At 54.1% G+C, this 11,674-nt stretch overlaps 1 protein-coding gene across 1 annotated transcript in view; it reads right to left on the minus strand.

The window, feature by feature from the left end:
- The window catches only part of FBLN1 (fibulin 1), a 62,640-nt gene extending 50,972 nt beyond the window's left edge, over positions 1-11,668 (minus strand). Inside the window, exon 1 of the mRNA XM_017850772.1 lies at positions 11,604-11,668. The gene's annotated coding sequence lies outside the window, so the exon portion shown is untranslated. The remainder of the gene's footprint in view (positions 1-11,603) is intronic.
- Positions 11,669-11,674: the final 6 nt, after the last annotated feature.

The raw sequence follows: 11,674 nt of genomic DNA on the forward strand, positions 1-11,674 counted from the left end.
CATTTCTTAGCCTTGGAGATATGCCTCGATTTCCCTGGTGGGCTCAGCACTGGTTACCTCCCAACCATTGGAGGAAAACTGAGCTTCAGGGAGAAGAGGGGCCTGGCATCATGGCTCCAGATGCCAACAAAAGTACTATCTGCAGCAGGTTAAAGATGTGTGCAGCCCACACAAGAAAAAGTGTGTCATTAACTTGTGTTCCAAAACAAGGGCACTGACCTCTTTACAAGCTTACCTTGGGACAGGGCGGGAACAGGTTCCCTGAAGCACAAAACCGACCCCACTCCCATCCCTCAGACATATCCTTTCCAAGACACATTCTGATTAGAAAGGAAAAAAAGTGGCCGGGTGCGGTGGCTCAAGCCTGTAATGCCCAGCACTTTGGAGGCCGAGGCATGGCGGATCACAAGGGTCAGGAGATCGAGACATGCCTGGCTACCCCGGTGAAACCCCGTCTCTACTAAAAAATACAAAAACAGCCGGGCGAGGTAGCGGGCGCTGATCCGCAGCTTACTCGGGAGGCTGAGGCCAGGAGAATGGCATGAACCGGGAGGCGGAGCTTGCAGTGACTGAGATCTGCCAGTGGCACGCCAGCTTGGGGACAGATGAGACTCTGTCCCAAAAAAAAAAAAAAAAAAAAAAAACAAAAAGAAAATCAAGAAAGGCCAGTAAGGCAGGTACGGTGACCCAGGACAAGAGTACCTATGAGGTCCCTAGAGGAGTTAAATCTGTATGGAATCTGTCAAAGACAGGAAGTAGAAGGATGGGTGCCAAAGGTTGGGGGAGGGAGGACGGGGAGTTAGTATTTAACAGTTTGGCAATATGAAAAGTTCTGGAGATGGAGGGTGGTGATGACTGTACAATAATGTGACTGTGTTTAATATCATTGGACCGTACACTTAGAAATGGTTAAAATGGGACGGGTGCGGTGGCTCACGCCTGTAATCCCAGCTACAATTAGCCAGGTTTGGTGGGGTGCGCTTGCAATCCCAGCTACTCAGGAGGCTGAGAGACAGGAGAATCACTGGAACCTGGGAGGTAAAGGTTACAGTGAGCAGGGATTATGCCACTGCACTCCAGCCTGGGCGACAGAGTGAGACTGTCTCAAAAAAAAAAAAAAAAAAAAGGAAATGGTTAAAATGGCACATCCTATGTGACGCATATTTTACCACAATAAAAAGTACATTTCTTAAGCAAAATAGTTTAGTGTTGTTGGCCATCTTGTAACATCCTGCATTATGAAAGCAATCAGAGGTTTTGTCCATTGACTTACTTGCCTTCTTCAATCAATGTTGTTTTCATGCAGTAATCCGAACAGTGTCAAGTGAATTAATTTAATAGATTGTATTTCAGAATGTTCTGTACAGCAGTTTGACCATGTATGCAATGGTTTACATGGCAAGCTATGAAACTTCAAATGAGACTTAAAATGTTCAGTAAAAAACAGATTGCAACTTTGCAACCAAAATAAACATGACTTAACAACTTTAAAAGAACAGCAACAAAAGGCCAGGCATGGTGGCTCAGGCCTATGATCCCAGCACTTTGGAAGGCGGAGGTGGGAGGACGGCTTGAGCCCAGGAGTTCAAGGTTGCAGTGGGCCATGATTGCACCACTGCACTCCAGCCTGGGGGACAGGGGGAGACCCCGTCTCAAAACAAACAAAAAACCTAAAAACAAAAGAACACCCTGAGGATCTTAGCTACCCGGTGTGTCCTGTGAGGGTGGGGAGATGAGGGTGGGGAAGGGTCTGAGGTCCAGCCCCACCCTGGCTGTGCCTCCAGCATCCCTGCAGGCACTTCCAGTTGCTCATTTACCTGGGGATCGGGTCACCTGTGGATATCCTGAGCTTCACTGCCCCATCACACAGGCTGGGGACCATCTGAGACCCACGGAGGTACCTCCCACCTCACTCTCCTACCCACCTGCTCATCAAGTGCTACCCCATGTGGTGCCTTCTCAGTGCCTGCCCAGGACCCTCAGCCAGGCTGGGGCGGGGACAAAAAGGGGACTGGGGCTAAAAGATCCCCCATGCCAACTCCACGCCTCACAGGTACCAAGAGTTCTGCAGGGGTCGACAGCATCCAACCAACTGCCTAATCAGTCAGACAGACCCCCCACCTTCAGAAGGGTGTAAAGTCAAGGCCATTTGTACACAAACCCTAGGGCACCCAAGCAGCCCTGGAACACTGTGAGTCAGGAGGGTAATGTTGGCCGAACACAGCCACGCCTGCTTCTTCTATCCCTGACCACCGACAGCTGTGAGCAGCTGACATCCAAACATTACCTCTGACCAGTCCCACACTGGACACCCACCCAAGCCGAACAGGCACTCGCTGGAAACTCCACGCTGGGCTGTGGGGGCTCAAGAGAGAAGCAGGGCCTCAGGGAACCTGGAATCTTCTCTCCCAGACCATTTCCTGTTGTTTCTGAGGAGTTTCCATCAACCAGTCTCAATCTGACCCTGCATCTGACCCCGTGAGTTAGATCCAAAGCATAATATTAGATAGAAACCAAGAGCAAACTCTCTCAAAATCTTGTTAACCTTCAACTTGAATGTTCCCAGGGAAGGCAACACTGCAGGTTAAAACTGCTCAGCCTTGAATCTGGCTCCCTCCCTTACTAAGACTCAGGGCGCCTCATTTCCTTCATCTGTAAAAATGGGGGAAGAAGCCGGGAGCGCTGGCTCACGCGTGTAATCCCAGCGCTTTGGAAGGCCGAAGTGGACAGTCATCACTTGAGGCCAGAAGTTCGAGACCAGCCTGGCCAACAGAGTGAAACGCTGTCTCCACTAAAAATACAAAAATTACCTGAGCATGGTGGCGGGCACCTGAAATCCCAGCACTTTGGGAGGCCGAGACGGGCGGATCACGAGGTCAGGAGATCGAGACCATCCTGGCTAACACGGTGAAACCCCGTCTCTACTAAAAAAAAACAAAATCTAGCCGGGCGAGGTGGCGGGCGCCTGTAGTCCCAGCTACTCCGGAGGCTGAGGCAGGAGAATGGTGGGAACCCGGGAGGCGGAGCTTGCAGTGAGCTGAGATCTGGCCACTGCACTCCAGCCCCGGCGATAGAGCGGGACTCCGTCTCAAAAAAAAAAAAAAAAAAGCCAGGCACGGTGGCTCATGCCTATAATCCCAGCAGCTACTCGTGAGGCTGAGGCAGGAGAATCACTTGAACCCGGGAGGCAGAGGTTGCAGTGAGCTGCAAACTCCAGATCCAGAGGAGGCAGGAGGATCACCTGAGGTTGGGAGTTTGAGACCAGCCTGACCAACATGGAGAAACCCTGTCTCTACTAAAAATACAAAATGAGCCAGGCGTGGTGACGTATGCCTGTAATCCCAGCTACTCGGGAGGCTGAGGTTGCAGTGAGCTGAGATCGTGCCATTGCACTCCAGCCTGGACAACAAGAGCAAAAGTCTGTCTCAAAAAAAAAAGCATGGGGGAAGACTGATGAGATAATCCAGGAAAAGGGCTTACATCAGCGCACTGACCACAAGAAAAAACAGAAGCTTCACAATTTAACAAAGGGAAAAGCTATCGCGCCAGGATTGGGAGAACATTCTTTTCCAAAGGAACCACACACTCCTCCAGGCTGACACAGTGCCCGATGGCCACCATGCCACCACGTCCACCACCTCTCTTCAGGTGAGAGACACGCCTGCCAGAGTAACTGGATGGAGATGGCTCAGTTCACAGGCGTCAGATACCGTTTGTTGCCTGGGACAGCTGCTAAAACTACATTTTTTTCAGGTGAGTTAAGCGTCCATAAAGATTATGGTATAGATCAGTGGCATGCCCCAGGTTCCAAGGCATGCAGAGAAACACAGGTCACATGGCCTGCAGGGACCATGCCCTGGACGCCTGGGAAGGATATGGCCACGTGCTCTTTCTAAGAATACAGACGCGCGGAGAGATTCTGTACCACTCCTTGGGTGTAAGCTTCCAGAACATCAGCCTGCTAGCTGTAAACATCGCAGAAGCTTTGGGCAATGTCTGATCCCATTCCCGGCAGCCCGTGAGCCACTAGGATCTTAATACCCAGGTTGCTGACCATGCAGACTGTCACAGAGGGGAGACTGGGGACTGGGAACCCGGAGGCCTGGAATCTGCTTCTGATCTCACGGTTGAGAGTTTTCCCACCTGGAGCAAGTCCGGGCCTCAGTTTTTTCATTGACAAACTGAATGGAGTTTGGGAATATGAAAAGTTCTGGAGATGGAGGGTGAATGGAGGAATGCAGGATTTGGCCTGCAGTTAAGAGCAGGCTTCCCAAATCCCACCCCGTGTACAGACATTGCTCTGACACAATTTCCACTGGGTTGCAACAAAATAGGGTGAAATCAAAGCAGGACCCAGGGACCTCTACAAAGGCTGCCAGATTCCATCTACAATTTTATTGTGAGACTGCGTCCTTCCAAAATCCAGGGCGTCAAAATGTTCCCTACCTCTATGAAGTGGTGACGATACGAGATGGTGGTTGATTAGGTGTCTATTTTTTTATTTTAATATCCTCATCGGGCAAATGAGGATATTTTAAAAGTTGCAAAGCTCCGTGAATAGCTGGGGATGAAGAAAGGGCGTGTAATGAGAAGCCAGCCTCAATTTCCTTGATTTCCTCTGCTCAAGCTCAAACACTCAGAGGCAGCTGAGGGCGTCAGGAGTTTTGAAAAGTGAATGGGAGCTTGAGGCTTTGTTCCCTGTGCCTCCTGGACTCACCACCCAAAAGGATCATGCCCCCGCCCCATCTGCCCCATAGTGTTGTCTAAAGCTACAGCAAAGAGTTGGAGTGGCCTCCGTGGTGTCCAGAACCAAGGCACCGAAAAGCCTGAAATGCAACGAGATGTCAACCACAGAGACTCTGATAGAAAGTTCCAACCAAACAGGACTGGGCGACTACTCCCAACCCCCACCTGCGCCCTGCCCCTCCAAGCCTGGCAAGCCAGCAGGGATCCAGCCAGATTGGCCTATGTCCCTGCATCCCTTATAGGTCCAGGATGAGGACAGACTTGTGTTCCCTCTTCAAGACCACCTGGCCTCTGAAGGAGGAAGCAGGACAAACTGGAGCCTGCTCTTAGGGCTCCTGGCCCCATACCCAACACAAGACCTGCCTGCGTCCATTGCTGAGCCTGTTCCCAGCATCTGTCACAGAGATGACAGGGGTCTTGGGTGGTGAACCAGCCGGGAGAAGGCAGCAAGAGAGGAGGAGCAGAAGGCACCTCTCTGGGAAAGTGAGAACCATTCTCCCCACAGCTCCCTCCAGGCAGCTCTGGCCCAGGCAGCAACTTCCCACATCAGCCCAGTGCACAGAGGGGCATCCTCATCCTTCTGCAACATCCCACCCTGCTCCAAGGGCCTCCTGGGCTTCCAGGATGCATCTCCCCTGGTGTTCCTCTCGCCGCTCTGGCCACCTGTCATGCATCCTATGCACCTGGCATTTGGAACCTGGAGCGTCACAGGCTGGAGGGTCTCAGGACACTTGCTCTCCTCAGGCCAGCTTGTTCATGCCACACCAGCTCAAAGGTCCCTTCCTCCAGGAAGTCCTCCCTAACTACCGCCAATGCACACACATATGCACATACACACGCATGTACATGGGATATATATGTTTTCTTTCTTGCATGGTCTCTTTGTACCCTGAGCTTCCCAGCACTTGGCACAAATAATTAACTCTGTACTTAGTGCCATGAGGCTGAGCCAGACAGTCTCATTCTGCATCCTGCCCCCACGCCTGCCCTCAGCAGTCATTCAATAAACGTCTGTGAAAGAATGAATGCACAAATGAGCTCACGTGATCCTAGCTATTCTATGAAAGGGGGCAAAGAGAGAATCACCGAGTTGCCCGAGGCCGTGCGGCCTCTGCAAAGGCAGGCTTCAGATCCAGCTCTGACTCGAAAGCTCACACACACCCCACCATCACACTCCAAAGGAAACAGGCTTTCCCCTGAACTAGACTTAAAGATTCAAGTCTTCTAAAGGTGCGTGAGGCTGGCCGGGCGCGGTGGCTCACGCCTGTGAACTAGACTTAAAGATTCAAGTCTTCTAAAGGTGCGTGAGGCTGGCCGGGCATGGTGGCTCACGCCTGTAATCCCAGCACTTTGGGAGGCCGAGGTGGGCAGATCACGAGGTCAGGACCACCCTGGCCAACATACTGAAACCCTGTCTCTACTAAAAATACAAAAAATTAGCCGGGCATGATGGCGGGCGCCTGTAATCCCAGCTACTCAGGAGGCTGAGGCAGGAGGATTGCTTGAACCTGGGAGGCGGAGGTTGCAGTGAGCCGAGATCGCGCCCATGACAGTGCGAGATTCCATCTCAGAAAAAAAAAAAAAAAGATACATGAGGCTGTCCAGTGTGCTGGTGAGGGGTATGGCATCAGGGCCAAGCTGCCCAAGCTCGAATCCTGGTGCTGCCACTTAGCAGCCGTGCGCTCACGGCCTTGCTACCTGGACTCTCTGGGCCTCCATGTCCCCCCATTGATGAGGGGGACAATGACAGCACCTCCTTTGCAGGGCTAGGGTGAGGGTATAGCTAAGTAACACAGGTGAACTGGGGCAGGGGTGGGGCATGAAGGTGCAAGTCCCTGTGCTGTGGGGAGACCACGCTGGGTGTACAGGCGTTGGGTTTCCATCCTCAACCCACCACACGCATCAGTGACTCTCAGGAATGGCACTGTGCGGGTCCACGGAGGAGTTCTAGGCCGAAACAAGAAGCCAGGCTTCACACCTAGGTAGCAAAACTCACAGGACCTTTTCACTCAGTGGGTGATGGGATCCAAAAGGAAAAATAGAGCCAGGCGCGGCGGCTCACGCCTGTCATCCCAGCACTTTGGGAGGCCGAGGCGGGCGGATCACCTGAGGTCAGGAGTTCGAGACCAGTCTGGCCAACATGGCGAAACTCCATCTCTACTAAACATACAAAAATTAGCCAGGTGTGGTGGCGCATGCCTGTAGTCCCAGCTACTCGGGAGGCTGAGGCAGGAGAATGGTTTGAATCCAGGAGGTGGAGGTTGCGGTGAGCCGAGATCACACCACTGCCCTCCAGCCTGGCCAGCACAGTGAGACCTCATCTCAAAAATAATAATAAAAAAATAAAAACAGGTTCAAAACAACACTGGATCACCTATTTCGTAGGGCTGCTGAGAAGATGACATTCATCACTAAATATAAAGCATTTCACCTATAATAATGACCCAGAGGACCTTCACATCTCACAGTGAAGGCAACAGAGGCAGAGAATTCGCGGGTGTCATCGAGATCTCTCCAGGCACTTTCAGAATTGGGACCAACACACAGCTTCCTAACCCCCTTCTAATGTTGGCTCCGCACAGTGTAGTAACCCGCAAATAACCTGTAAGCAGCTAGGGCGACGGGCGCCCCACTCCCTCCCACCCCAGCCTCTAGTTAGGACCACTGTGGGGTTAAAGAAGGTGGGGCACAGCCCAGCTTTAGGCCCAGCCCCAGCCCCGCTCCTCGCTGGGTGACTTGGGTGACTTGCGGCAGATGACTTAGCCAGCCCTGAGCTCCCCTCCAGCCTGAGGGGGTCTCCGATCCCAGGGAAGTTGACACAATGGTTCCCCCTTCCCACCCTGTTTAGTTATGGGGCCACATGTGAGATCATTACAAGGAAACTGGAACCATATGGGGCCTACAAAAGGATTCATTCATCAAATTGTTATGATTTGCTATTCTGCAAAAGGAAAATCTTGTTGTATAAAATATGCTGGCAAAATAACTACATGCCTTCTTAGAATAAACTTCACCTGAAAAGCGGCCCTGCCCAGGTGCCCAGTGCTCAGAGCCCAGCCTTAAAGTGTCACCAGGTCGGGGAAGCTGCTGGAGAAGTCGCTAGATAGCACAGTCTCCCCCAGTGGTGAGGAGGGGGTGGAACTGGAAGGAGCTGGAAGGAACTGGTGAAACTGGAAGGAACTGGAAGGGGTAGAAGGAGGGGGTTTCCCTGTCTCATGTTTTCTGTTCCTTCCAGGTCTTTGGCCCTGCCATTTCCCCTGCCAGGAACACCCTTTCCCCCATCCTCCCAGCCCTACCCACAGACTTAGCCACTGCCTTTTCCTCCTCAGCTTCCCAGTTTGTGTGCTGCTTCCTCCAGGAAGTCTTCCCTGACTCTGCCAGTAGGGCTCAGTTCATTTTTCTGGATCTCCTAGGGAATGTGAGTTGCATGGGTTGGCGGGGGGGGGACCAGGTATCTCTCCTTTCCTGCCACATCCACAAGACAGAGCAGTGTCTGGCACTGAGCTGTCCCTTTGTGAATGAATGACTGAACGGCTAAGAACACCACCTTTCCCGACACGGTTTTGGCACTGACAGCTCCCTCCTTCCCGTGGGGCCTTCTGCTCAGCGCCTGGCTGGGAAATTTAGCAGTAGTAGAACATTCAGAGGCATCTTGGGGAGAATGATTCTGAGGTGTTGGCAGAATCGTGCTCTTCCCGTGCTCCCCTCACATCTAGCCCCATCTCCTCCAAGGAGCTTCCAGGGAGCCCCCAAGGGCTGCGAAAGCACCTGGTGCCAACATTTCCTAGGGAAGGGGACAACAGGAATAATAGCTAACATTAATAATAGAGCTGCTGGCCAGCATGGTGGCTCATGCCAGTAATCCCAGCACTTTGGGAGGCCAAGGCAGGTGGATCACCAGAGGTCAGGAGTTCGAGACCAGCCTAGCCAACATGGTGAAACCCCATCTCTACCAAAAATACAAAAATTAGCTAGGCATGGTGGCAGGCGCCTGTAATCCCAGTTGCTGGGGAGGCTGAGGCAGGAGAATTGCTTGAACCCGGGAGGCAGAGGCTGCAGTGAGTCGAGATCATGCCATTGTACTCCAGCCTGGATGACAAGAGCGAAACTCCGTCTCAAAAATAAAATAAAATAATAGTAATATAGCTGCCATGTTAGACACCATCCTAGGTTCTCTCTCTTAATCCTCAAGGTAACCTAAGAAGTAGGTTTTTGTTCTCTTCATTTTACAAATGAGAAAACCACCAAAGCATATCGTGGCTTTTTCTCATGCAAACTGATGTCTAGTCTCACAAGGCCTGTGGAGCCTCCAGCACCAGATCATGAGTCAGCCGCGTGCCCCTCCTCCTGCCCCACACACCTGCAGGGGTGGCAAATGCAGCCCTGAGTTGGGGTCCCTCAGCAGGGCCAGGAGCGGGGTCCAGGAGCAGGGTGTGAGCCAGAGCTGTGGGTGTGGCAGGAGAGGCCCCAGAGCTGACCCCCATGGCACAGAGTCTCATCTTCACGCATTGGGGGCCCTGGACCCCACCTCCTGACTGGGAAATTTCCAGGAGTGGCAGCACAGACCACATGTTTTCAAGCCAAGTCCTCCCTGGTCTTTGTTCTCCCTCCCAACTTTCTTTTAATCAGTCGGAAATGCTGCCCAGCCATAGCCAGAGGCCAAGAAAGCTTTGGAGAAAACAAAATCGTCTTTTCCTAACACCTCCTCCTCTCCTCTCCCTCCCACCCAGCTCTCAGTAAAGCCCAACGGGGTGGACAGACACAGGACAGACAGGCGGCTCCTCTCGGCCCTTTGGCAAGAAAGATCAGCGCCCTTCTCCATTTGAGTGGCCGTCACCAAAGGAGTTTCTGCAGATCAGCTAACAGGCTCACACCGTCTGCGGCCCCACAGCTCTCGGAGAGCCGGGGCGGTGCCACTTGTGGCCTTACATACAAGGCTCCGGGGGCCTCACGGCTGCAGACAGGGGCCAGGCAGTCTTCAAAAGCCCCTTCCCAAACCGTACCAAATTAAACCTGCTGAAACTCAAAGAGACTTCTTCCCAAAAGAAACAAAAGACCCACAGGACATCCAGCTGTTTTTATCGAACTGTGCAATTAGGAGGCTTTTTGAAACCCTTCCACTTACAAACTTCTCTGGGGAAAGGATCAGCGGCGCAGTGAGCCACTCCGGCCCTTAAGTCCTGGGGTGTTCATTCAGTCACACACGCACAGGGAGAAATTGTTCGCAAACCGTAGACAGAAAAGAACAGTGAGAGGGAATGCAGAGACTCCCGGGCCGGGGAGAGTTTTACCACGCCTTCTCTCAGGCCCTCAGCTTCCTCATCTATACAATCAGGGGTCTCTGAGCCGCCTTCCTTTTCTAACAGGAGTCTCGGATGTCCCACCCACCCACCACACAGGGCCCCTCTGGCTTTTCCCTCCAGCTGGCAGCCACCCGGCCGCCTGCTGCTTGCTGGAATGCCCTCTTCCCACGCTCCCCTTGCATCAAGCTCCATCTCTTCTAAGGAGCCTCCAGGGAGACTCCAGGGGCTGAGAAGGCTCCTGGTGCCAACACTGAGCTCTGCGCCTCCCCACACCATCTCCAACCCCAGGAGGTGCCCAGGCCGTGCCCAGCACCGCCTGAACAATCAGAGCTCCAAGGGGCTCTGCTGCACCGAGCCAGTCCAGAAAGCTCTGTAGAGCTCAGCTCCCCGCCTCCCCTCCCCCTCCAGCCCCTTTCAACCCCCTTCCTGGAATACTCCGGTGAGCATTAGTAGGGACAAGTGACCTTTTGACTAACAAAGGCGGTCACCAGAGGTTAAAAGGAACTCAACTAAACCAGGGATTAAGACTCGGGATTCCGAGGGTGGTCTGGGGCACTCTCCTGGACCTGGGCCCCCGGAGAAACAAAGACGCCAGGAGTGCCGGGCCTCGCTAGTGGCTCTGAGAAGCCATGGGTCAGCAGAGAGGTCACAGGTCATGGCTCTGCCACCCAGCAGCTGCTCTGATCACAGCACCTCGTGGTGGTCCCCCCAGGGACCAGGCCTTGAGGGTTATCAGGGAGAAAAGCGCAGGCTGGGTGGGCACTGTCCCGGAACTGTCAGTCCCAGGGTTGGGGCCTAAGGTCTGGGCCATCGATCAGATCTGCTATTGGAAACTCCATCCCCCTTGCCACTGGTGGAAGTGACCTGTCCTCAGTCCCCGCTGAGCACCGAGCCCGGCAGAACCACTGCCTTGGGTCCTCTGTCCCAGAAGGGAGGCAGCGAGGAGGTGGCATCCCCTCGATCCTCCCAGCTATGGCCCCCAAAACCTCCAGGCTGCTCCCCGGCTTTCTCGTGTCTTCCTCTCCAGCCCCTATCCCAGGACTGCCAGTGTCTCCTGGGGAAATGACTGCTTCCCGAACCCAACAGGCTCAATTTTCACATCCGCAAGCTGGGTACAACAGCCCCCACCTGGGGGTGGAGGCGGGAAGCGGTGAGGAAAGGTACCCGAGGGCGCTTCCAGCGTCAAGTGCAAGGCGCCCTGGGCTCGGTAACCCCCAGCCAGCGGCCCCAGCCCAGCCAGCGCCCCTGAATCCCCAGGGCCCGGGGTGGGGCCCCTGGAGCCGGCTGGATTTGCCAGGATTGGGGTAGGAGCGTGTGTTTGAGAGGTGGGGGAATACGGTTTTGAAACAAGTCCCCAGGCCGGGGAGGAGATGAGGACCGGAGCTGGCCGTGGGGGAGGGGAGGTTGTCGCCGGGGCCTCGGCGGTGACTGTCCGGGGGCGCCACGCAGGGGAGCGCACGGACTCCAGTCCCCGTGGTTCCGAAACTCGCAGGGAGCGCGAGGCCGAGGGGGTGGGGACCCTAAGTGGGGTCGGCGGACCCGGGACGCCCCTACCTCCGGCCGCCAGCAGCGCGAGGCCGCCGAGCAGCAGCAGCGGAAGCGGGACCCGGCGCGACGGCGCGGCG

The sequence above is a fragment of the Rhinopithecus bieti genome, unplaced genomic scaffold (assembly GCF_001698545.2).
Source record: "Rhinopithecus bieti isolate Rb0 unplaced genomic scaffold, ASM169854v2 scaffold_32081, whole genome shotgun sequence".
NCBI lineage: Eukaryota > Metazoa > Chordata > Mammalia > Primates > Cercopithecidae > Rhinopithecus > Rhinopithecus bieti.